The 26144-nt window shown below is 37.6% G+C and overlaps 1 pseudogene; it reads left to right on the forward strand.

The window, feature by feature from the left end:
• Window positions 1-4410: 4410 nt before the first annotated feature.
• Window positions 4411-9881, forward strand: LOC136379034 (phosphatidylethanolamine-binding protein 1 pseudogene; annotated as a pseudogene).
• The last annotated feature ends 16263 nt before the right edge of the window (window positions 9882-26144 follow it).

Consider the following 26144-nt stretch of genomic DNA (forward strand, 5'->3'; position numbering starts at 1 on the left):
CTATTAGAAAATGCTGTTATAATGTAAATAGAGGTTGAGACCATAATTCCAGAGGAACAAAATGCGGCCAAGAAATTGATTAGACTAATTGAACATTGCATTTTATTGATTTTGTGGTTTCTTTCTATTTTCCAGCTCAGAATGTAGAGAACCTAAAAGGTGTGGACATTGGAAAACATCCATATAAATCCAATTTATCAACTTGATGGCTCACTTGCTATTCAAATTATTGTCCCCAATAAGTAGCTTGGGAATCACCTGGAAGCTTGCTAAAATTACAAAATCTTAAATCTATCCCAGACCTACTGAATCAGAATCCTCAGAATCACTGCTCTGTTGGCAGTGATTAAAAACAAACAAAAACAATGACTCATTATATTGCAAAAAGTATACATGACTATTAAGATTTCTGCAACACAGCCAGGAAACTTTTTCTTCTATGGTATTTAGGGATATACTTAATTAATATCCTTAGCACTGTAATTACCATGTTCTATAATAATTACTTAGAAAAACAAAAATACTAAAAATCTGATTTTTTTCTTTTATTTTATATTTGCACTTTCTCTTAATTCATAGTTTCCAATTCATCTTCAAGACCTCTCTGAATTCTTACATTCATTCCTTCCTTTATTCTATAATCATTTTGAATGCACCAAATATTCTTCTATAGTCGGAGAATATAGTGGAAGTTGAAATAGTATGGATCCTTTATCTTGTGGTACCTATAGTTTAATGGTGAAAGATGGGAATAAATAAAGACATACGGAAGTATAAACTGAGAAAAAGCTGGGAAGGTAACACCCAGGGTGGCAGGACAGGTGCTGCTTGGAGGCAGTTATCTGGGCAGGCCATCAGAGGTGGTGGCATTGTATCAGCTTTGGAAGATGAGAAGAAGGGGAGCCATTGATAGTTGAATAGAGGCAGGGCTGCTAAGGCTTTTAAGATGAAAAAAAGTTGGGTATGTTCCGGAACCTAAAAAGGAGGCTAGCATCTCTGGAATGGATTGGATGCGGTGGATAGTGGTTGGAGGTGAGTTTGGAAAGATGAGGACAGCCTAAATTAAGTAGTTTTGTAGCCCATGTTTTAAGTGTTTGTAACTTAAGCGCATTAGGATATCATGGATGTGCTTTAAGCAAATGGAAAAAGAGTGAAGGTACACATTACATTTGAAATAGGCCTGATTTATACTTGAAAAAGAATTACTCTGGTGGCTGTATGCAGTACCAATGGATAGGGACATGTTAGAAGTCTGCAGGAGTAATACTGATGACTTGGATGACAGTGGCAGATAGATTTTAGAAATATTTGTATTGTTGGTTGGGCATTCAGATCCATTGCTCATCCCCTCCTGCTTTCTGTTCTGCATTTCAGACTGTTTCCCTGCTGTATGTGGCTTCCAGTAACTCAAGGCACCATTTGGAGATTGGAAGGAAGATAGGTTCTGCAGGTATACCATTTTACCTATGGCTTTATCTTATGCCAGATGGCTTGCTTTGGTTCCAGTTTCATAGCCTCTGTAACATCCTATCCTCCCTTGGCTCTGCTGCTAATCTTTGCATCAATTTCTGTTTAGCTTGTCAGCTCTTCTATCACCTGTGTAACCAATACATTGCATTAGAGGTCCTTTGCTATAAACACAGACGTAGTTTCTCCTTTACTGTTTATACATAAAGAATGTAGAGGAATGAAGGAAAAGAATTAGTAATGTCACATGAATTTGAACTTTGATTGATTGAGTGTGGAGACTGAGATAAGTCCAATTTTGGAAGAGAGAAGTCAGTATTCACTTTTGGACATGCTGGTCTAAATGCATTCAAATGCAAAGAGGTCTAGAATTCACACCAGATTCTGAGTTACAGATTTCTCGATCATCAGATAGTGATGGTGCTTGTAGTCACAGGATTGGATAGGTTATTCGGAGAACCATGTGAAGAGATAGAAAAGGGATGTGGACTGAATCTTGAAGGACTTGAGGTTGGCTGGTGGGGAAAGAACCTGCAAAAGATGTCAGGAAAGAGCTGGAGATTTCCTGGATTCAGGTTCATAAAGCAACTAGCACATATAGAATATCTCGAACACATATCTCTCCCATTATATAAATTACACTGCCAAATGAAATGCCAGCACACGATGAGCAACACAAAACTGATAAAAATCGCTGTAGTCTCTGATAAATAGGAGAAAGACAACAAGACAAGAATCTTTGCAAGTGATTCCATCTTAACTCTAAAATAATTTGGCATTCCTGGTTCTGATGCAAATTTTCATTTTGATTTATGTGCCCCGGGATAATGGCAGACTGTAGCCTGCCGTTGGGAGGCCTCTGTTGTAAGGCCCAACCCAGTCCGGAGGGTTAATGCAGCTGAAACTCAGTTCATTATCCCCTAGCCAAACCATTCATCTTAGTTCAGAGCAATCGCTGCTGGAGAAAAGGAACCTTTATGTAAACTCCTATCCAGCTGCGAGAAATTTTTTTCTAACACACACAAAGGTATTTGTGCACAAGCAGACTTCGGGACAGGGCAGGATCGTGTGTGCTGTGCCACCCACTGCAATTTCACACTACACCACATGTCATGTCAATTCTTTGGCAAAGTCCGTGCCGTACTGCTAAGGAGAAGAGTAGGTTCCCTCAAGGTATAGTAGTTTTTTTTTAAAAAAAATTAATTTAGTTTTTATTTTTGAATTGCATTAGCTGTTGTCTTCTCTTCTTTTATTTAAAAAATTAATTTTAACAGGGTGACATTGATCAATAAGTGTACCTAGATTTCAGGCAAACTTCACTCCCATCATTTGAATAGTCAATTATGTTGTGTATCAATCATCTAAAGTCAACTCATTTTCTGTTACCTTGAATTTGTCCTTCTTTACACCCTCCTCTCAACCTCCCCCTTCCTTCTCCCTTACATTTCTCTCCCCCGGTAACCACTGCACTCTTATCTATGTCCATGAGTCTCAGCTTTTTATCCCACCTGCATCAGAATCACCCAAGAAGGCAAATGTCAGGACCCTACACTAAAACTCAAGCACTTAAATCTTTAGGAGTAGGATCCAGGGTTTCAAACATTTCCAAGCATATCAGGACATTTTTATGATTATTACAAATTAAAAAAAAAACAACTGTTCTAGAGACATCCGGATATCCCTAGACCCAATTTAAAAAAATATCTGGTTGACCCTGGTTTTAAAGACCTGGCAATCTCTATTTTGAAGAGTAAAGGAAGACCCGTATCACATTGGTTCTGGACCTTATTTCTGGAGATGGATAGAAACCTTTAAAGTATCTAAATTACTCCTTCATGTTCCTGTTATCCTGCAGAATCTCTCCTGAAAGTTCTCGCAGTGAGTTGCTATGAGAGTACATGCATTAAATCCATACACCCAGGTGAATTTAACATATGATATTTAAACACATTTTAAAGTTGAATATGATCCCACTCCTAATGCTCTCCTCCTGGACACTTCCATTCCCCGCCATTCTATATTGGACCAGCAAGGCTTTCCCCTGCCTGCCTTGATTGACCAGCCAGGTCCCTGTTGCCTTTCTCCATCCCAGCCATGACATCCTGTTGATGTCCTCCAGGATTCCAACTCCAGTCTACATTTACCTTTGCCATTTGTTTGCTTTAGTTTTTTTTAAAAATTTATCCCACTGGACTGTCCTCAACACTAGAACAAAAACCTCATCTTGTTGGTCGCCCTCTGAAGACCAGTGGCCTGGAGCAGGCAGTCAGTGTATAATTCTCATAGGAATAAACTCAGAGAAATGGAACTCTCTTTAATCTAGGCGATTTACCTATCCACTTTCAACATTATTTTTGTAATGCTGATTCTTTTTTTTTTTTTTTTAATTTTATTTATTTATTTATTTATTTTACAGAGACAGTGAGTCAGAGAGAGGGATAGACAGGGACAGACAGACAGGAACAGAGAGAGATGAGAAGCATCAATTATTAGTTTTTCGTTGTGTGTTGCAACACCTTAGTTGTTCATTGATTGCTTTCTCATATGTGCCTTGACCGCGGGCATTCAGCAGACCAAGTAACCCCTTGCTGGGGCCAGTGACCTTGGGTCCAAGCTGGTGGGCTTTTGCTCAAACCAGATGAGCCCACGCTCAAGCTGGGGACCTCGGGGTCTCGAACCTGGGTCTTCCGCATCCCAATCCGACGCTCTATCCACTGCGCCACCACCTGGTCAGGCTAATGCTGATTCTTAATGAGAGAGATGTGCCAGGTTAAGCTTGCTTCAGTATTAGGGGAAAGTCTTGGGTATCTTTCAGACGTCACTCCTAAGTCAGTCATCTTCAGGAGTCTCCAGAAACTGATCTTAGTTAAAGAATTCAGAATCTAGAGCTATACAAACCACTGAGCTGGGAGCCTTTGCCAGTACTTTACTTCCTAATTTATAATGAGGCCCCAGGAAAGCAGCCCTGTCGTCGGCTCAGCTTCTCCGTCCTTGGTGAGTGCTCCTCCTGCCCGCCTAAAGCACGATGCACGTCTGGAGGGTGGCGGGGCCGCCGTTAATCCTGGAAGGTAGTTATCCTCTTTTCTTTTGACATTTTATTGCCCTTTAACTCATTTGTGAAAGATAGCAAAGCAGAATCAGGCTAGGGAATAAAAGCCCTTTTCATTAAAATGGTCAATCTGTGTAGGATCTTTTTGTTCTCCCCGGTAGAAGGTCTTTGATTAGTACATGAGAGGAGAATTTATGAAGAAAGACAGAGAATTTTACATCAACAGGTAAAGTATCAGAGCAAAAATACACAGGTTTCTTTCAGGAAGATAAGGTTAGAAAAGAGACAGAGCCCTGCTGGGGGAGATGATGTTGTACATTATTCCAAGTGATTCAGCTCTGGCCCCTGAATAACATACCTTCTCTCTACTTCAAAGTCTTGAAATTAACTGGAGCATCATCCTTAAAAAGTAGCTTAGCATTTCACTCTTTCACAAGTGTGTTTCTTGTGGGTTTTACACTGAACACTAGTGACTTGTCAAAATATTCCTTTCAGTCGTTGGCAGTACTCTACTTGGTAAGTGCTCTTGGAAAGTAATTACATTTTTCTCTATCATTCCATTTTACATGATACTTTTGGTACTCTGTTGTATTGGATCTCTGAACAGCTACCTAAAAATCTCATGCCCAAGTCTGGCTCTTGTACTATCATCACTGGCCTGGAGAGAGGGCATAATTATTCTTTTCCTCTCCAACCCCAGGGTGGGGCAGACCCTATTCTTTATTCCCTGTACAAACTTGGCACATAACACAACCTATTCAGTTCAAGAACTCATGCCAAGAAGTAAAACGAGAATAACTTATAAAACTCTATTAGATTTAGCTACTCCTGGAGGCTACAGACTTAAGGCCAAGGGAACACAGGTCAGATGCTCTCTGCTTCGTTCCTGTTTGCCACTCTATGCCAAAGTGCAATTCTCTGTCTTTTAACGGGCTGTCTCCATGCATGTCTGTCCAAAGTCTGGAAAAGCTCTCAAAAAGCAAAAAAAAAAAACCCCAAAAAACAAAGCCCCTTCTCACAACCTATGGTTTACATTCACAACTCTATTTCCTAGACCAGAATTTGCCATATCTTAAGATAATATACAGTGTAATTAAAAACCATCCTTAAGAAGAATTCCTCTGAAAGACATCGTGGGGTCCAAATATTATGCCCCAAGCAGGACAACTGAAATAGTCCATCAATACCAGTATGTATTGAGATATCTAGTCTCAGATGAGAACCGAATATTTACAGATCATACTGGCATTCCAGTGTGATCCCTTTAGTTAGTCTCATCTCCGATGTGAGGTGCTCATTCTTGTGCCTCTATGTCCTTTCTTTGGTTTTCAAAATCTCAGTTATAGATTTTCTGTGAGCAACTATTTAAACAGAGACATGCGCATATACATGCACGCATGTGCAGACGTTTATCTTCAGAAGAATAAACAGACTATCTAGGCACTGAATATTCCAAATTTTTAAACAGCCAAGAACACTTTTACCAAAGAAGCAGGATTGCATTTACAAGTCCAAACTGCTAAAAAATGCACATAATTTACATTGCATTCTCAGCCTAAATATTGCCATTCACAGTTAGGTAAATATTGTCTTCACACATTTCTCCAGGGTAATAATTGCGGGACTTGTTTTACATTTATGAAACTAAAGAGCTCCCTTAAATGGATTTTTTTAGACAAAAAAGAACATCACCTTCTCAAAAAATATTAAGGTTTTTTATAGCATCTACATTATAATTTATTACATATTCATATTTTTTCCAAAATTAATGTTATATTCTATATTGAGTTTTATATAATGAATTTTTCACTTAACTTTTATGTGTATTTTTGAGACATTAGCTATTTTTTCAGGTTCTTTATTTTCAAAAATCTCATTTTAGTGGCTGCATCCATAATGTGGATGTACAATGATTTATTTTACCAAATTTATTTTGTTTAGCAGAAATCTATTTTGTTTCACTTTTTTCTACAATAAACAATGATGGAATGGTTATCAAATACATTTGTTTGCTTCTTTGATTATTTTCTTAAGATATATGCTTATGAGTGATATCATTGTGTCATAGGGTCTTCTAGTTGAACCTCAAGAAAATGGGTTCCTATTCCCCTGACCCTGCTACATAATATTATTTTTAGTGTTATTTTTCCTGCAAAAGTGATGACCTTAATAATTTACAATCATTGTTAGTAAACAGTGTGTGTCAAGGTTACTATGTTTTGTCCATTGTTGCACCAAGGACAATTTCATAATATCTTAAATTATCTTTACAAAGCAGTTATTTCCTTTAACAAGTGGTATTTACTAATAACATTAAATGATTCATATACATTTATTCAATGTGATCACAATGACAATTCTCATTTTCAGGCATAAGGAAAAGCGAGTCTAAACATCAAACTTTAAAAGGGTAACTACCATGTAACTGTCAGTGACTAAATACAGGTCTCAGGAAATATGAGCAGATTCTGCTAGAGGTCTGTGCCCACTGCTTATGGATAGGTTGAAAGGACAAAGCCCCCACGAACCATCTTCTTTTGACTCTGACAGGGTATTAGCGTCAGGTACACTGCAGTCTGTGCTCTGTGAGAAGAGACCCCAGCCCCGCTGTGCTGGCAGCCCTAGCACATTTCCTATGCAATGTCATTCCACGCTGATTATGGTGTTTTGATTACTCACATCTGGGACTCGGATTTGATTAGGCTCACTGAGTTTTGCTCTTTTTCCCTGTTTTAGCTATTCTCTTTCCTCAATTTTCTGTCTTTGTTGTCATTAAATTTTATTTTTGTCTGTACTCAAATTGATGGCTTCTCTAAAGTTGCATTAAAATTTTGATTTCTTTTTTCAAGATTCTGCTATCTTTGCCCTCTAAAATGTTTGAACCTTTGATTGAGTAAATAAAAACTCAGATAGGCATATAAAGCTATCGTCACTCAGTGTTACCAGTCAGCTTATTGTTTGTAAGTCAACAAGTATGATTTTCATTTCATCTTTGAATGTTTACTTTTTTATTAGACTAGCTAGAGTGATAAAAGGAAAACTGTTTAGACTTTTGGAAAATAAACCTTTGTGTGTTCTCTCTCTGTGTTTCTGTCAGTCTCTCTAACTATATTTTATATGTATATGATATATACACATATATAAGTAAATATCTTAGTGGTAAACACTAAATATACATGAGTTTTTTCTGGATTCTAAAATTAAAATATGAAGTAGTATAAATTTTTACTTAGCTTAGATATTTAAATTAAAGGCCCTTAAACTGCCTTATGTCTGAAATGGTTAAGTGAAAGTTTTTATAGGTTATAAAACTTTATGTAAGTCAGTAGTATTTTCATTTTACATATCTAAGCACTAACAATCTAGGTCAGATTTCATAGTAAATTAACAAATTTTCTGTGTTTGCCTTTGGCTACATTATTATATATACACAATTTAAAATATCACCTGCTCACAGTAGGTGCTCTCTGGGCCTCCTAAGGCCATGCCTTTCTCACTATAGATTCCTGATGGAGGCTAACAGAGAAGAATTCTTACCATTAGGCTAAACTAAGGGACTACAGTTTAGGTTAAATTTGGGGTCCAAGAGGGCACTATTTTCTTGTATAAAAATTGGCAATGCAGTTTCTTCCACCCAACGTACATATGATACATTTTCATAGTGTCAGACACACATAGGTTTTGCTGTTATGTTACTCTTTAATAGCTGCAGTTTTAGAGAGTTTTAATGTATTTGTGAGCTACCACTTAAACACATTTGATAGATAGCCTTCTAGGGATGGTTTTGAATTTGAGGAGTAAGAACTTAGTGCCAGCAACTAGTCCAACTGTCTTCATTCAACAATTCATCCAATAATTATTTCTTAACCCTTTGAGTAGTGAGTTTTTTGTTAACCCTGTGAGTGAAGACATACATGAAAATGTTCGTGCTAGACAAAGGGTTAAGCATCTACTACTTTCCAGTCATTATTTAAGTTTTTGGAACACATCAGTAAATAAAACAAACAAAAATTCTTGTGCTTATGAAACTATAATATTAAAAAACCAATGTTACTAAGCGTTACCTAATTAAAGGTATAGTTTATCTGTGACTCCCATTTGAACTCATGATGCTGGGCCCTATAATAAAGATTATAAAGTTAATGAGTTACAGGGAAAACTATTTTGGAATAAAAAATGACAACATATCACATGATATAACATATTACACATATGCAATGAAAAATAAAAATTGCAAAAATAGCAAAAACATTATTATGATTTTATGCAGTATTAAAAAATTAATATTTTGTGAATACAGAAGGTCATGTGACTTGCCCAAGGACAGGCAAAATGTCAGCCTTTTTAGTCAGAAATATTTCATTCTAGGTTTTCAGAGTTAACACTATTCCTTTTGCTACAAAGGAGTTGTCAGGAAATTTTCATATCATATTATTTATTCTGCTACTAACTGAAGACCATTATTGTTACTGAGGTAGGTGCTAGTCAGATTTCTTTAGATTGTGCAATGTGATCTTCCCAGGCAATGGGAATAGTCAAAATATTCAAACACACACACACACACACACACACACACACACACACACACAAGATGTGGTTAATTAAAATGTAAGATGATGAAATCTATGAACTAGAATGCTATTTTTTTATTTTGAAGAATTTTTTTTTCAGTGTAGAAAAGGAGTCATGCTATGAGAACTTATGCTATTATAAACAACAACAACCAAAACAGGAACAACTATTCACTGGTGGTGTTGCTCTGTGCCTGACCTCCTACAGATCTCCTAATTATCCTCCTGCTTGGCCCCCAGATCCCGGTGGACCTCAACCAGTAGTCCGGGCCCTTGAGCCTTCAGGAAGTGGACAAATAGCTGCAGCCCCTTCTGAAGGTCAAATAGGCCAGGGCAGTGGTCCAAAAACTGGGCACAGACTAAGAACTTGTCTACCAGTATTGCAGGGGATGACCTTGAGCCAAGTGAAAGCTACCCCTTGATCTTGCCAGAACTGGATGCTCCAAGTAGAAAGGTCTCCAAATGTAGGATATGACACCATTTCCTGGTGGTCAACATGAAGGGCAACATCATTTGCAGTGGCACAGCCCTCTCCGATTCTGTGGGCTCTGGGCCTCCTAAGGGCATGGCCTGTATCACTATACTATTATGTCTGGCTGGTTTATGAGCAGGATAGAATGCTGAAGTGTGACGAGCCCATTCTCAGCTACTGACCTGGAGGCCACTGTGGCAAATTCAAGGTGGCACCTGTCCACAAAAAGTATGAACTCAGATCCCCAGCAGCTGGCACATGTTGCCAGGCCGAATGGGACAACTATGTGCCCAAGCTGTATGAGTAGCTGTCTGGGAAGTAAGGGAAACTCAGGAGACAGACCTCACCTAGGGCCTCAACTTGAGTGATACATGTAGATTTCACCTAGTTCTTGTTCCTGTTCTCACTGCAGAACCTGAGAAGGTAAGGGGTTGGGTGGCTTTTTCTTCTGCCCATTCATTATAATTGTACAAGGTCACACACACTGGTTTATGTTTTGATCAAATTTAATCTCCATTTTGGGGGTTATTTTGGTACTATGATGAGGTCATCAGATTGTTACTACAAGAATAATAATGCAGAATTATTTATTTTATTATTATTATTATTATTATTATTATTATTATATATTTTATTCAGTGAGAGGAGGGGAGGCAGAAAGACAGACTCTCACACTCACACCCCGACCAGGATCCACCAGGCAAGTCCACTAGGGGGTAATGCTCTGCCCATCTGGGACATTGCTCCATTGCTCAGCAACCAAGCTCTTCTTAGTGCCTGAGGCAGAGGCCATAGAGCCATCCCCAGTGCCCAAGCCAACTTGCTCCCATTGGTCATGGCTGCAGGAGAAGGAAGAGAGAGATAGAGAAGAGAGAGGGCAGGGAGAGGAAAGCAGATGGGCATTTCTCCTGTGTGCCCTGACTGGGAATTGAATCCGAGATATCAACATGCCAGGCAGATGCTCTACCACTGAGCCAACCAGCCAGGATCAGCAACCCCGAATTTAAAGGAGATAAAAAATTTACGTTAAAATAATAGATCCGTAGTAATAGTGCAGAGCATCAAAAAATTTTTAAGGAAGGTTAAAAAAAGAAAAGATTCATTGCCTCTGCCTTTGTGAGCCTGAATCCAGAACTCTGCAGGGTAGTATATTCTAAGATGTATTTTCACAGTACTGTCAGCGGACACCCAGCTGGCATGTCCACTACCTCCAATATTATAGATCTTGAATTGGTTACTAGGTGTCAGTATTCTTCTCTAGCTCCTTTAAAGAGAAGTACTGAAAAAGTAATAGGGAGAGTCACTTTTCCGTCAAGGCGCAGCCATCTGAATGAGCTGCAGGGCTGAGCGAGAGGTGATCAGATCCCGAGTCTGTCCTGTTAAATTGATCGCTCTTCACTGGTGTAACAGAAGCCAGTCTAAGTTGCTGAATGTTGTATTAATTTTGCTGTTTGCTTATGCTTGAATAAAAATAAAAACATTGTGTGGACAAAAGAACAACAAACAAAAAAACAAGCAACAATTATTGACTGAATTCAAGCCTATCAGAGGAATAGTTGATGTGTCAAATTAAAAAAAGTAGAAAACCACCTAAGCAATACATTGCATTTGTTTATGAAAACTTAGGATTTAAGTGAGAACTGAAAGTTTTAATTGGAATAATTGATTAGTTTAAAATGGTATATACAAGATTCTAATTTAGAAATTTACTGTTTTTTTCTTTGTTACCACTATTCTTTGATAAGCTGACTTTAGCAGCATGAAGCATTTAATTAGATTGCACTGTGGTATGCTCTGAGATGTTATTATTTGGTTTATTAACATTTCTTTCAAAAAGAACACAAATCTTTCCTTCAAAAAATTTGAATAGGTAGCCTTGGCCAGGTAGCTCAGGTGGTTAAAGTGTCTTTTCAATATGCAAGGTTGTGGATTTGATACCAGTCAAGGCACAAACAAGAATCAATTAATGAATGCATAAATAAGTGGGGCAAGAAATCAATGTTTCTCTCTTTCTCTTTCTCTCTCTTCTTTCCCCTTTCTCTAAAATCAATCAATAAATAAAAATTTAAAAATTAAGTATACTAACACACACATACACTTTTATATTTCCCAATACTTTACAAACTCATTTCTATCAAATGAATTAAGACTATAATTACTTTAATTAAGTACAAGCATAATATTAGCCTTAAACTTCCTTCAACTACTTCAAAATCTTGTGGAAGTGATTTGGGTTTAAAAAGTAAGCAAAACATTTTGTTGTTTTTTTCAGTTATCACAAAACTCAAAACTCTAGCAGATATCCCAATAGATACTTTGCATTTGCATCAAACTTTTAAAGAGTTAAATAATATTGACTGTTAGTCTTTTGACGTATAATGTCCAGTACTGCATTTCATATTACATAACTTTCCTCTCAGTCTCTGCAGCAAGATTCCTTCTTTTTGGTTTTAAAGATATTTTTTAAACTTCTCCATGTTACACCTCTGGTTCTTTTCTGCTTTCCCATCTTTAAACCTTCCATCATGGGTGGATTTTCTTTGTTATTCTTGCTCACCTCCCAGTCTTTTCAAAGAGTCTATTAGATTCCAGTTTTACATCTCTCTAAAACATCTGTCATCAATTTTCTTGATCTAAACATAACTATTATTTCAATTATTTTAATGCCAGTGGTATCTATTCTTATGTCTGTTTGTCCACATTTTTGATGATTCATATCTGTTTCTAAGCTCACTCACTCAACTACCTCATGACATGGCAGCTGGGTACCCCAAAATGAGGGTTCCAAAAATGAATGAGAGAGCACTTCCAAGACGGAAGCCACAATCTTTTTTTTTTTCTTTCTTTCCAAGTGAGAGGAGGGGAGATAGTGAGACAGACTCTTACATGTGCCCTGACCCCAGTCTGGAGCAAATGCTCAGAAAAACCGAGCTATCCTCTGCACTCAGGGCCAACAATCAAGCCACTGGCTGCAGGAAGGAAAGAGGGAGAGAGGGGGAGAGCAGGAGGAAAGAAGCAGATAGTGGCTTCTCTTGTGTGCCCTGACCAGGAATCAGACCCAGGACGTCCATACACTGGTCCAGTGCTCTGCTACACCAATCAGCCAGGGCACCACAGTCTTTTTATATAACCTATTCTTGAAAGTGACACACATGACTTCTGCTGTGTTCCATTCCTTAGGAAAGAATCAAGAGGGAGTACTTGGTTTCTCTGCCTGGCTTACTTTACTTAGATAATACTCTCCAGGTCCATTCATGCTGTCACAATAAGTAAGATTTCTCCTTTTTTATGTCTGAGTAGTATTCTATGGTGGAAATATATGACAGCTTTTTATCCACTCATATACTGATGGGCACATGGGCTGCTTCCAAATCTTGTCTATTATAAATAACACAGTAATGAATATAGGGTACATGTATTTTTTTTTTGAATTAGTATTTCCAGATTCATTGAATAAATTTCCAGAAGTAGAATTGTTGGGTCATAGGTGGTTCCATTTTTAATTTATTGAGGTAACTCCATACCATATCATTTCACTTATATGTGTAATCTGATACATAAAATAAACTAACAAAATAGAAATAGACTCACAGAAACAGAGAACAGGATAACAGTTGTCAGAGGAGATGGGGGTTGGAGGGGCTGACTGAATAAGGTGAAAAGATTAAACAAAGAAAAGAAAACTTATAGACATAAACAACAGTGTGGGGATTGCAGGAGTGAAAGGGGGAGGAGGATGGTGGAGGAGGGTAGAGGGGGATTAGATGATGGAGGGAGACCTGACTTCGGGTGTAGAACACACAATCCCATATACACAATGCAAGATGCTGTATTGTAGAATTGTGCACCTGAAAGCTGTGTAATTTTATAAATCAATATCACCCCAATATGTTCAATAAAAAATTTTCAGTGATAAAAAAACATTCAACAGAATGGAAAGAAAAAAGAATCAAGGGGAAGTAATTACATAAAGTCATGACTACAGAAGGTAGGACCAAGAGGTGTTATCTTAGTCTACCTACCACAGTGGAAGAAAAATAAGATATTAAAAAATTAACCCATCCAGGCCCTGGTTGGTTGGCTCAGTGGTAGAGCATCGGCCTGGTGTGCAGGAGTCTCGGGTTCAATTCCCAGCCAGGGCACACAGGAGAAGCGCCCATCTGCTTCTCCACCCCTCCCCCTCTCCTTCCTCTCTGTCTCTCTCTTCCCCTCCCGCAGCCAAGGCTCCATTGGAGCAAAGTTGGCCCGGGTGCTGAGGGTGGCTCTGTGGCCTCTGCCTCAGGCGCTAGAATGGCTCTGGTTGCAGCAGAGCAATGCCCCAGATGGACAGAGCATCGCCCCCTGGTGTGCGTGCCGGGTGGATCCCGGTTGGGCGCATGCGGGAGTCTGTCTGACTGCCTCCCCATTTCTGGCTTCAGAAAAATACAGAAAAATTAATTAATTAATTAATTAATTAACCCATCCAAAAGAAGCAAGGACAGAAAAATATAAAAAATAAATTATAAAGTAAAATAGTAGAAATAATCCAAATTAATAAATAACTTCAATAAAATAAACATATAATAGCAAACTATTAAATACAGAAGTTATATTTAAAATATAAAATATAGGTATGAGGAAATAAAGATTTCAAAAAGAGCTATAACTGTTCTTTTTTGCAGAAAATATAATTATTTTTCATAGACTTTTCAAAATAATCTTCACATTTTTAGAATTTGTTAGTGAGTTGAAGTTCTGTAACAAAATTTTAGGATTTAGGTTTCAGGACACAAACTCAACATACAAAAATCCTATATGCCAGAGAAAAACTAATTAGAAAATACAGGAAATTATATAAGTTCATAATGGGAATTAACGTGATCTTTCCCAGGAATAAGCCAGACTACAAGTGTTCAAACCACTGGGGATGAAAATATCAAATAATGATAGAGGACATAAAAGACACACAGAAAGGGAGACTCAGCTAACATGTCTGTGGTCCACAGCTGAGTCTATTGATGCTTGGAGTTCTGTCACCGTCATCCTGCCTATACTCTCCGCCTTCAGCCTGATCTTCAGCCAGTCAGTTCCAGCCTGTCACTACCATCAGTAAGGACATCAAATTTCCTGCTGCAATCACTCCATAATATATATCATACTACATCAAGTCCAAGTCTCTATTTCTGGCTTTCAAGCACATCCAGAATCTGCTAGGATGGCTCATTCTCATAACCCCTTGACTTCCACAGGAAATCTATATACTTCAGTGAAGCAGAACTGCCCCCTGTGCCTTCACTCAATCTCAGAGCCTTTGCATCAGGGCACAGACTAAATGACATAATATCCCTAATATTTTTTTTCTGATCACTTCAGCTCTTTCAGGATTTGTATATCCCAGAAAATCAATATTGTCCTAATTATTCATAAATAGTCTCTATTTTGATTGTAGAATTTAGATTCAAACCTTTAATTCTGGGAGGGCCAGGAGATATTTTCTTTTCTTTTGTGTTAATCACAGGGCTAAACACACTGATTTCCCCAACTCTTGTTCCAGGATGGCTCTTTGGCCCTTAGTGTGAAGTCTGGACTATTCTTGACTTACCCCATTCTTTCATTCCCCTTCAAACAAACACTACATTTTATTTTTTAGTTACATTAATATATTTTTATTCTGTGCACTTAGTTATTTTCACTGAACAACCTTTTCAAAGCTACCATTACTTTATAAGGTAGCAGAAGACTTAGAAACATCACATTGCAGCTATGTATCATCATGAAGTTATCACCTGGTAATTTAACAGTGGGGGGATTACGCTGTTCTTCATTAATAGGAATCTATGTAGCAACTCTGGCCTCCTCCTATACCGCGTAATGAAGTCAGAGTAAACTATAAAATTTAATTTAGTCACCTTGTTGTTTAAAGTCCTTTCATTGCTTTTTATTGTTTTTATAAAGTCCCAAATACTTCATATGACTCATAGAGGCTTGTGTGATCTGTCAATGCCTACTTCTCTGGCCTCACCTAATGTCACCGACCCCTAAACTGTAGACATACTACCTTCCTTCTATTCCTCAAGGTGCTGTGTGCTCTGCTCCCTCGGGCTTCGATACAGACTAATCTGTCTTTCTGGACCCCATTTCCCACCATCTCTCTTCACAAGGGAAATTCCTGCTTATTCTACAGGTCGTAATTATAATTTTCCTGGTGATTCTTGTTTTACCTCTCCCTCTACCCATCCCACTAAAACTGTTGTCATTTTAATAGTTCATTTTACTTATCCTTTGTAACACTCATCAAAATGAAATAGATTTCTGTTGTTTTTTTTCTAGTCCACAACTCTATAAACTCCACAGGAAATGGGATTCTATTTTCTTGCCTACTTTATCTTCAGTGGCAACATAGTGCCTTATGCATAGTAAATGCTGAATACATATTTACTGAATGTATTAATTATTTCTTAAGAAATACTTTTAATTGATTTTGACTTATTGCAATACTTGGTAAATACATATTTTTTACATATTTTTACTTTTTATCATTCTATTATTAAAGATTGGAAGAAGAGAAAGTGAATAAAATCAGACCATTTCTACAAATTCTAGAGGAAGGAAGATTTAAGCCAACAGCTGAGCATATTTAATAATTTTCTTTTTCAGTTTTTCTGTTAGAAAATGGTATTAAATGCTTCATAAGTAATGATTTTTATTCCTTTTTAAAGTGCACCTCAACTTATTGGAGGTAGGGGAGTCACTGAATATTTTTAAATAGGAACTCTTGGTGGTTAAAGAAGAATCAAAGTATTTACCAAAGTAGCATTTAATATTAACAAAAATAAACACATAATCTCTGTCTGACGCTTTCACATCAAACACCCCTACGTTTCTTGTTCTCTAATATTTTCTGTAATCATTTTCCCTGCTTGCATCTGTGGTCTCAGTGTTGTCATAGTCCTCTATCGTGTTTGGAAACTATAACACGGTCCCACTGTCAAAATAGAATGAGAGGGGAAAAAAAAGGCAATCCACATTTCACACCCTGCCATGTTCCGGCTGCTCTAGGTGATTAATGATAATGGCCATTTGCCCAAAGTATAGACTCTGTTCACAAATGAGATTGGAAAACAACTTTATGATAAATGTGGAAAATATATTATTATTCTTCTACGGTATTGTACCTTACTTTATACATAAAATGGAAGGCATTCTTAAATTCTATTTGCACATAATAATGCATGAAATTACAGCTTTTATAATGCTGTGTATTGAAAGGAACTGGTTTGATTTGGTCAACCAAGGGACCTAGCTTATTTTCTTCAGAACTGTGAGAATTATGCATATTGGTACCTTACGGCCTGCAGAGTTCTTTTAAAGAAGTATTACATATTACACATTTGTAGAGACTCTGTACTTTATACTGAAGAGAAAAGCTTAGAGTTTTTATCCTGATAGTTACCTGGTGGGTACCTATTTATTTACATAATGTTTGTGATGATGAGCTTTAGAACAACAAGTTTACCTGGATCAAAGGGGAGCCACCAATGAAGTACCGAGTTACTATTAAAATGATACATTTCTCTTACTCTTGTAAATTGTGTTTTAACTTTCCTTTTTTGTGTGTGTGTGACAGAGAGAGAGAGACAGAGAGAGGGACAGACAGACAGGAAGGGAGAGAGATGAGAAGCATCAGTTCTTTGTTGCGGCACCTTAGTTGTTCATTGATTGCTTTCTCATATGTGCCTTGACCAGGGGCGGGGGGAGGGCTTCAGCAGACTGAGTGACCCCTTGCTCAAGCCAGCGACCGTGGGTTCAAGCTGGTGAGCTCTTTTCAAACCGGATGAGCTTATTCTCAAGCCCGCGACATCGGGGTTTCGAACCTGGGTCCTCAGCGTCCCAGTCCGATGCTCTATCCACTGTACCACTGCCTGGTCAGATGTGTTTTAACTTTTCTTGGTGAAGAAAAAGAAATGGTTCTCCATGACCCATGACCCATTTTGTGAAAGAAGAAATGTGCCAGACATTCACTGAGGTAATGGGGAAAAGTCTGTTCCCAGTGTTTGTTATGCATCTGATTGTTCCTCTAATAAACTAAATGTAATTAAAAATAGAGCAGGGCCATTGCATTTTAATAGCTCCGAGTCTTCCCTGTGGAAGAGTCAGCAAACAGTGAAAGAATATGAAGATTCAGCTCTCTAGCACCTGCCAGGCAGCCTTTGTCAAGATTAACTGCATCATACCAGGTTCTTCCAGGAAACATAAATACTTTTGAGACTCCGTGAGTAGTTACAATATCACGTTTTATTATCTTCTCCTAAAAAGGAATTACTCACTGTAATTGTTTGCTAGTCACAAGCCAACAAACACAACAGAAGAAACCCTACATATTAGGGAGAGAGGTTATAATGCAAAGGCTGCTGACCCAGAGAATATTTTTAAGGACGTATTCTTAATGTATTTGCAATAATCATAATTAAATTTTTATGGCTCTTTACGGCTTCTCGGATAGGCACATATTTGTGCTTTGCAATTTGTAGTGGGTATAGCAATTATTTGAATTCCTATTTGAATAAGAAAATAGGGGTGTGAGGATGTTGAATATTTTGCTCGAGGATCCTGCTGCTAGTAAGTGCGGAGTCAAGAATGCGCTCCAGTCCCCTAATTTCAGCCTATGTTCTTTCTGCCAATCTGCATGTTCAACAACAGACATATAATACATGCAGTTCCCTTCTGGACTACAGCCTATTTTTGTGAAAAGATGGTTTTGAAGATCTAAAATCCCCCCAAAAGATGATGGGGGATAACCTAAAAGGCAAGGAAACTGTAGTTTAATAAGTGGCTTGATGAAAGCAGGGACAATATCAACTGTCAGTCGTGGGACATTTGAGAAAAGATAAGAAGGCCTATCTCTGAGCAAGAGGAAAAAAGTGATGCATTAGGAGACATATTTGTTTTTATTATTTTTTTGTTTTTATGAATTTTATTGCCAAAACAAGCTATTATCAAAAGTGGGATAAGCCTGACCAGGCAGTGGCACAGTGGATAGAGCATTGGACTTGGACACTGAGGACCCAGGTTCAAAACCCTGAGGTCACAGGTTTGAGTGCAGGCTCACCAACTTGAGCCCAAGGTCACTGGCTTGAGCAAGGGGTCACTCGCTCTGCTGTAGCCCCCCAGTCAAGGCACATATGAGAAAGCAGTCAATGAACGGCTAAGGAGACTAAGGCGCCACAACGAAGAATTGATGCTTCTCATCTTTCTCCTTCCTGTCCATCTCTCTCTCTCTCTCTCTCTCTCTCTCTCTCTCTCTCTCTCTCTCTCCAAAAAAAAGTGGGATGAGTTCAGAGAATAAGAAGGCAAGTACAGACTGGGAAAGATATTTGTAAAACACATGATTGGGTAATGGGCTATTATTCAAATTATACAAAAGAACTCTTAAAACTCAACAATAAGGAGATGAATAACCTAATTAAAAATGGACAAAATATCTGAACAGACACCTCAACAAAGAAAATATACAGATGACAAATAAGAATATAAAAAATGCTCCACATAATATGCCCTTAGGAAATTGCAAACTTAACCAAGGAGATATTACCACACACCTATTAGAAATGCTGAAGTCCCAGACCCTGATGACACCAAATACTGACAAATATGTGAAACAACGGGAACTCATCACTGTTTGTATGCATGCAAAATGACACAACCACTTTGGAATACACTACGACAGTTTCTTACAAAACAAAACTACTCTTACCATATGACCTAGTGATTGTGCTCCTTGACATTTGCTCAAAAGAATTGAAAAATTAAGTTCGCATAAAAGCCTGCACATAGATATTAATAGCAGCATTTTTTCATAATTGCCAAAATTTTGAAGCAACCAAGATGTCATTTAGTAGGTGACTAAATAAATTGTGTTAGATCAACACAATAAAATGTTGTGTAGTGCTAGAAAGAAATGCACTACCAAGCTATGAAAAGACATAAATAAAAAAAGCTAACCTGAAAAGGATACAAACTATATGAATTTAACTATATGACATTCTGGAAAAGCCAAAAATAGTAAAAAGATTGGTGGTTGTCAGGAGTTGGAAGGAAAGGAGGGATGAATGGGAAAAGCACAAAGGATTTTTAGGGCAATAAAATTATTTTGGGCCCTGGCCGGTTGGCTCAGCAGTAGAGCGTCGGCCTGGTGTGCGGGGGACCCGGGTTCGATTCCCGGCCAGGGCACATAGGAGAAGCGCCCATTTGCTTCTCCACCCCCACCCCCTCCTTCCTCTCTGTCTCTCTCTTCCCCTCCCGCAGCCAAGTCTCCATTGGAGCAAAGATGGCCCGGGCGCTGGGGATGGCTCCTTGGCCTCTGCCCCAGGCGCTAGAGTGGCTCTGGTCGCAGCAGAGCGGCCCCCCGGAGGGGCAGAGCATCGACCCCTGGTGGGCAGAGCATCGCTCCTGGTGGGCGTGCCGGGTGGATCCCAGTCGGGCGCATGCGGGAGTCTGTCTGACTGTCTCTCCCTGTTTCCAGCTTCAGAAAAATACAAAAATATATATATATATATTTTGTATGATGCTAAATGTCATCATTACATTTGTCAAAACTCATAGGATGTACAACACCAAGACTGAACTCTGATGTAAACTATGGACGTGGGTGATAATGATATATCAATGTAGAATCATCAATAGTAGGAAAGTTGCTCTTCTGGAGTAAGATGTTGATAGTGGGGGAGGTCGTGCATATGAAGAGAAACAGGGGTGTATAGGGACTCTTTGTACTTTTAATTTTCCTGTGAACCTAAAACTGCCCTAAAAATAAACTTTGTCTTATTTTAATACTGTTATTTTTTTTATTTAAAAAAATGTGATATGGGGAATATCATATCAATGTAGGGGAATGGGTGCTATTATACTCAACAGCATCATGTGTGGCCAGGAAAGAGAGAATTAATGATACCATGTTTCAAAATCTGTTTGAAGTTTGGAGGAAATACAGAGAATTTTAAGTCAAGACTCCTAGACTCCACACTTTACTTAATGAATATCATGGCAAGAGTTCTGTTTCTTGTAACAGTATATGAAGACTCATGCCTTTTATTACTATGCAAACTATCACTACCTGGTACATCCGAGGCCTAGACTATCCAGAGAGGAGTGATTCATTAGGGTCCAGTTAGTGCAACAGAACGGCACAAGGGAATATGTTTAAATACACAATTTCTGGCAGAGAAAGAAGCCCCTGCTATAATTCAAAGAAAATAAAACTTTATGTGCTCAAATTCTTTATTTCCTACACTGTATGCTAGAATCGCAGATGAAATTCCCCAGCTCTAATCCCATTATCTTGATTGAAACTTAATTGAATAGTAAGAAAATGTTTTCTTTCTTCTTTCCTATATTTTTAAGTGTGAAGTTTTCTCACAATATTTGATTCAGATATGTTGTTGAGCATTGAGTATTTTAATGCTGTAAAAGCTGACTTTCTTAAAAGCTGACTTTTTTCCTGGAGTGTTGCCATCCTTCGACATCCAAGGTTGCCTCTTTTCCTTTGGCTCTTTTCATTCTCAAGCCACGGTCTAAAAAATCCTTTATCAAGGGCAATTTACCCACAGAATTTTCTAGCTTGTTCTCTTGCTGAATCCCTAATCCCCAAAGTTGCATTTAACATTAACCAATATGTCATCAAGTCTTACCTCAATCTATATTTGATGGAAAGTCCTCTAGCTCTTACTGTGTTATTTTGGGAGTCCTTGGGCGTATCTCTTTTGGGTTTGTAAAGAGTTTTTCTATTGTCACAGAACCCACCATCTTCATGCTTGTTCCAAGTCCTGGCCACAGCTGACAGTCACTGGAGGTCTTCTGATGACTATTTCTACAGCTGGTATTCTCTAAGAGGTCACTGAAATTTTTTCAAGGGCATTGCTTCCTGACCCATCTCCTCAGCACCAAACCCATGTAGTTTATCAATCCTCAGGCCACATTTTTACTTAGGCAGCAAAACAATGTATTTTAGGGTTAAGAGAGACCTCTGCTTTGCGGCCTCATGGAGTTCAGATGGGAATCTTTGGACCTGACCCAACATACAAGCTCTCAGTTAAACATTTTATCTTCCTATTGTCTTCTTCTCCCATCATTATGAACCTCTGTTGTAAATGTCACTGCTGGATTCCAATAATGAACAAAGCCTGGCTAGTGCCTACATCCCCACTATACCCATCACTGTCTTGGTCTGGGTGTATTTTATACAAAAAGATTTCCTTTCAGAACATACTTTATGCCCAAAGACTTTCTTTCTTCAACAAAATGAATTTTGTATTTGAATGACTTGCCAAGCATGTGTGAACTGAAGACAGACACTGGACTAGGACTATTTTAGGAGAATGAAGCAAAAAATAGCAAATACCGTAGTCCTGTGGGTGATGTCTTTGGGTAGTCCTTTAAAGAAAAAAACAAACAAACATATATTCTAGAATGGTTACATAAGAATATACAAGTTCTGCTTTTAAAATTGTGTTCATATCCTACCTGTTATACTTGTTACCATATGTATATCAACCACATATATGATAAAATAGCAGAACATAGAGTTCAGAACCCTATAGACAGTGCTGAAATAAATAGTAAAGAACATGAATAAATATGTTACTCTTTAATCTCTTATCCAATGATTTATTCATTGTCATAGTGAACATAATAAATTTGACTCTATAGTTTCTAGTTAAGATCACTTGTTTAGCAACATTAATGGAGAGCTATCCATATGCCAAGTAATGTACAGGATGCAGAAAATTCGAGATTTACTATCTAGCATGAACACATATGTTCTTTGTTTTATCATCCTAATACTTGTTAGTTAAAGTGAGAGCATGAATATTTTTGAAATTTACTTTAAACAGTAGTTTTGTCAAATAACTCATCATTTTGAATAAAATATTGAGCTAACACACAAAATTTGATAATTTTAAGCCCAAATATGATTGCCTGATAGGGATTGGCTTAGTAACTTCAGATACCATTTCTAGTGTCTTTTGACTATATGCTTGTTAAGAGCTTTAATTATAAACTCAATAGCTTTCAAGCTAACAACCATAAATGCTCTGGATCTAAATTCTAACCTAAAAGCAAAATGAAAAAAACGAGCATTCACTGTCTACCTTCAAAACTTAGGACAGGTTGGTTATTTTGGTTGATTGTTTATATTGACTAGATTTAGTAAGCTAGTTTTTTTTTTTTTTCTATTTTAAATGTCTCATTTTCTTTTCTATATTCTGTCCTTGAATTCCCCTAAGATACATTCTAAGTACATCCCCTTACACATAATATGTGTGTATGTCAGGTGAATTCTGTCTCTGCGGAGCAGAGGAGAATAAGCCGTACAAGCAGCCCCTAACCAAAGCGAGCGGGCTAACAGATGGAGCGCACAGTATGAAATTAGAGATAACTGGCAGGATTTATTTTTTTTAATGATCCATCTGGAATCCAAGGGTCAAGATCATCAATTTTGACACTTTCAGAGGATCACAGCCTCATTTTACATTTGATTTTTAAGGTTACTTCTTTTTAAAAAAAAAAAAAGTCTTCAGTATTTAAAAACTTTCTTTAGAAAATAAGTAAGCAAGAGTAAGTTATCAATTACCACAGAGTGAATTCCACATTAGTATAGAATAATGACTTACACATAATATATTATCTAATATATTATAACAACATAAATAATGTATAACATTATAAATGGCTGTGGTTAATACTAACAATTTTAAATATTCTATGCTATTGTGTACAGACTGTAAAATGGATGTATTAGGGTAGATTAGAATGGTGATAACTACAAAGTGACCCCCAACAACCACCATGACCAAATTCAGTGGTTCTACGACAGAGAAGTGTGGCTTTGAGTAAGAGTATGCTACGAGTGTTGTTAGATCGGTGGTGTCTCTGCTCTATCAGGGCATTTCGGCGTTTACGTTCATGGCTGCTGGGGTAGGCCAGCTAATGCCCTCTATCCAAGATGTCCCCATTCTAATCCCTGAAAGCTGTGAATATGTTACCTTCTACAGCAAAAGAAAAAACAAACAAACAAACATACCAAATTTGCATATGTCATTAAGGATCTTAAGATGGGATTTCCCTGATTTATCCAGCTGGACCTAATATAATTTCCAAGGAGGTGATAGGAAGGTCAAATCAGAAAAGGCAATGTGACAGCAGAAGTGGAGTCAGAGAAGGAAATGAATAATGGAAGCAGAGGTGAAAGATTTAGAGAGACATTTGACCTTGATGCACTGCTGGCTTTAAAGGTGTAGTAAGGGACCACCAACCAGGGAAAGCAGGTTGCCTGTAGAATCTAGAAAAGGCACGGGAACAGATCCTCCCCTAGACTATTGTCTAGATACTCTTTGTGTAGAAGAAACCAGTCCCATGAATACCTTGACATTAGCTCACTGAGACTGATTTTAGTCTTCTGACCTCAAGAACTGTAAGACGATAAATTTGTGCTGTTTTAAGCCACTGAATTGTGGTAATCTGTTACAGTGGCAGTATAAAACTTGCACTTTGGTTTAACTTGGGAGTTCTAAGGTTGCTGGGATCATTTCCATTCCAGGTGTTGGGAAGAGAGATGGGATAGAGACAATGGGACAGGGACCCTGCTCTTCTTCTAAGACATCTTCCTGGAAATGCCACATATCACTTTTACTCGTATAAAACAGAATTTAGCTGTATGGTAGCCAGGCAGCTGAGAATTGAGAGCATCTGGAAGCCATATGTGCAAATAATTCTATTTCTGGGGAGAAAAAGAAACAACTAGGAGTCGGCCATGACAGAGGTGATAATACCCAGTGTTTGTTTTCTTTATTTTGCAATCTAAGTAAAGCAGGTAAAATAGGGAAAAATACAGTACCCACAATCACTGAAAATAATAACAGGTAATGTGGCCTGACCTGTGGTGGCGCAGTGGATAAAGCATCAACCTGGAATGCTGAGGTTGCTGGTTCAAAACCCCAGGCTTGCCTGGTCAGGGCACATATGGGAGTTGATGCTTCCTGCTCCTTCCCCCTTCTCTCTCTCTCTCTCTCTCTCTCTCTCTCTCTCTCTCTCTCTCTCTCTCCTCTCCAAAAATGAATAAGTAAAAAAAAAAAAATCTAAATAACAGGTAATGTTTATTGTGGGTTTCCTGTGTGTCAATTTTTGATGAGCTACATTTGTTAAGTCAGTAAATGTTCCCATTATGAGGCAGGTAGTATATTATTCCACCTTAAAGAGGAAGAAAAAAGACAACAGAAGAAAGCCACTTGCCTACTGACATAAGGCTAATAAATGACTGTGCTGGAATTCATCTGCCTCTGGGTCCTGTGTCCTAGTCTCTTTCTATGCTCTCCTTTATGTTATATATGGATTATATAGATCATATTTTATATTATATATTGCTATATTAGAAGAAAAATTTCTCAATACTAAAAGTGGGCCAGTGGGCAAATGATCAATTACCTCGTTGATTGTATAAAGAAGTAATTTGCAAAAGCACACTTATTTCTCTTATAAAAATCTACCAACAATTCCTCCATCTACAGATATACTTACTCTTCTAAGGTGAATAAAATTTTAATTATATTACTTATCCTTTGTACTACTGATAAACATTTTGAATTTGTTGTATGATTTTTTAAATTTGGTGCAGTAAATTCTAGTTCTATATAAAAGTTAACACTTTGAAACATTAACTGTTTTAACTATCAAAATACTTATTTTCAGCTTAGTAGAATGCAGACTTACTATATTGCTGCAATTGTTCATTCATTCATTCATTCATTCATTCATTCATACATATTTATAAAGTTCCTACTGTACACCATTATTGAGACTACTTTGGTAAGCAAGATTGATTTTGTTTCTGCTTTTGCAGTTCTTAAAACCTAGTATGAAGGTCATTTATACAAATATTAACCACCAAGTGTGACAAAAACTAAAATAAGAGAAATGCAGAATGGATGGAAGCACACAGTAATCTGTCCTTATCTACAAGTCTCTAGGCGTTTACTCAAAGAAGATATTTTAACCAGGAATTTTGTAAATAACTTGCAATTCCCTCTTGAAGCACTCATTTTTAACTCTACTTGAGATATATATTTTTAATATGGACGATATTTGGTCATGTTAAAACAGTTCAATTTCTTCTAGATCATCATGTCCTCGGTTCTCTGCAGGTTACCATCTCATGTTTCTGTCCACCCTTTCCTAATAAATTTTCATTTTATAAAGAAACTAACTCCACCAAGGAATTTATTTTTATACATAGAATGTGTAAATAAACATAAAATATAGTATGTAAAATATATAATTTATTGCATAGATATAAAATATATATTTAAGTATATATAGGTGAAAAAAATATGTTGATGTGTGAGTGCATGAAACCACTTTTCTGTAATCCTATACAGTATTTGGAAAGGCAGAGGAATCTTGGACTGCACACATTTTAAAAGGGGGCTTATAAAACAAGGTGTTAGGAACTGAGGTGACATCGGCAGCAGGCTGATGAACGGTAAATGTTCTTTTCACCTTCTCCTGTGCACAGGTATTTTAGAATATGCCAATAATCTTCAGTTTCTAATTA

The sequence above is a fragment of the Saccopteryx leptura genome, chromosome 7 (genome assembly GCF_036850995.1).
Source record: "Saccopteryx leptura isolate mSacLep1 chromosome 7, mSacLep1_pri_phased_curated, whole genome shotgun sequence".
Lineage (NCBI taxonomy): Eukaryota > Metazoa > Chordata > Mammalia > Chiroptera > Emballonuridae > Saccopteryx > Saccopteryx leptura.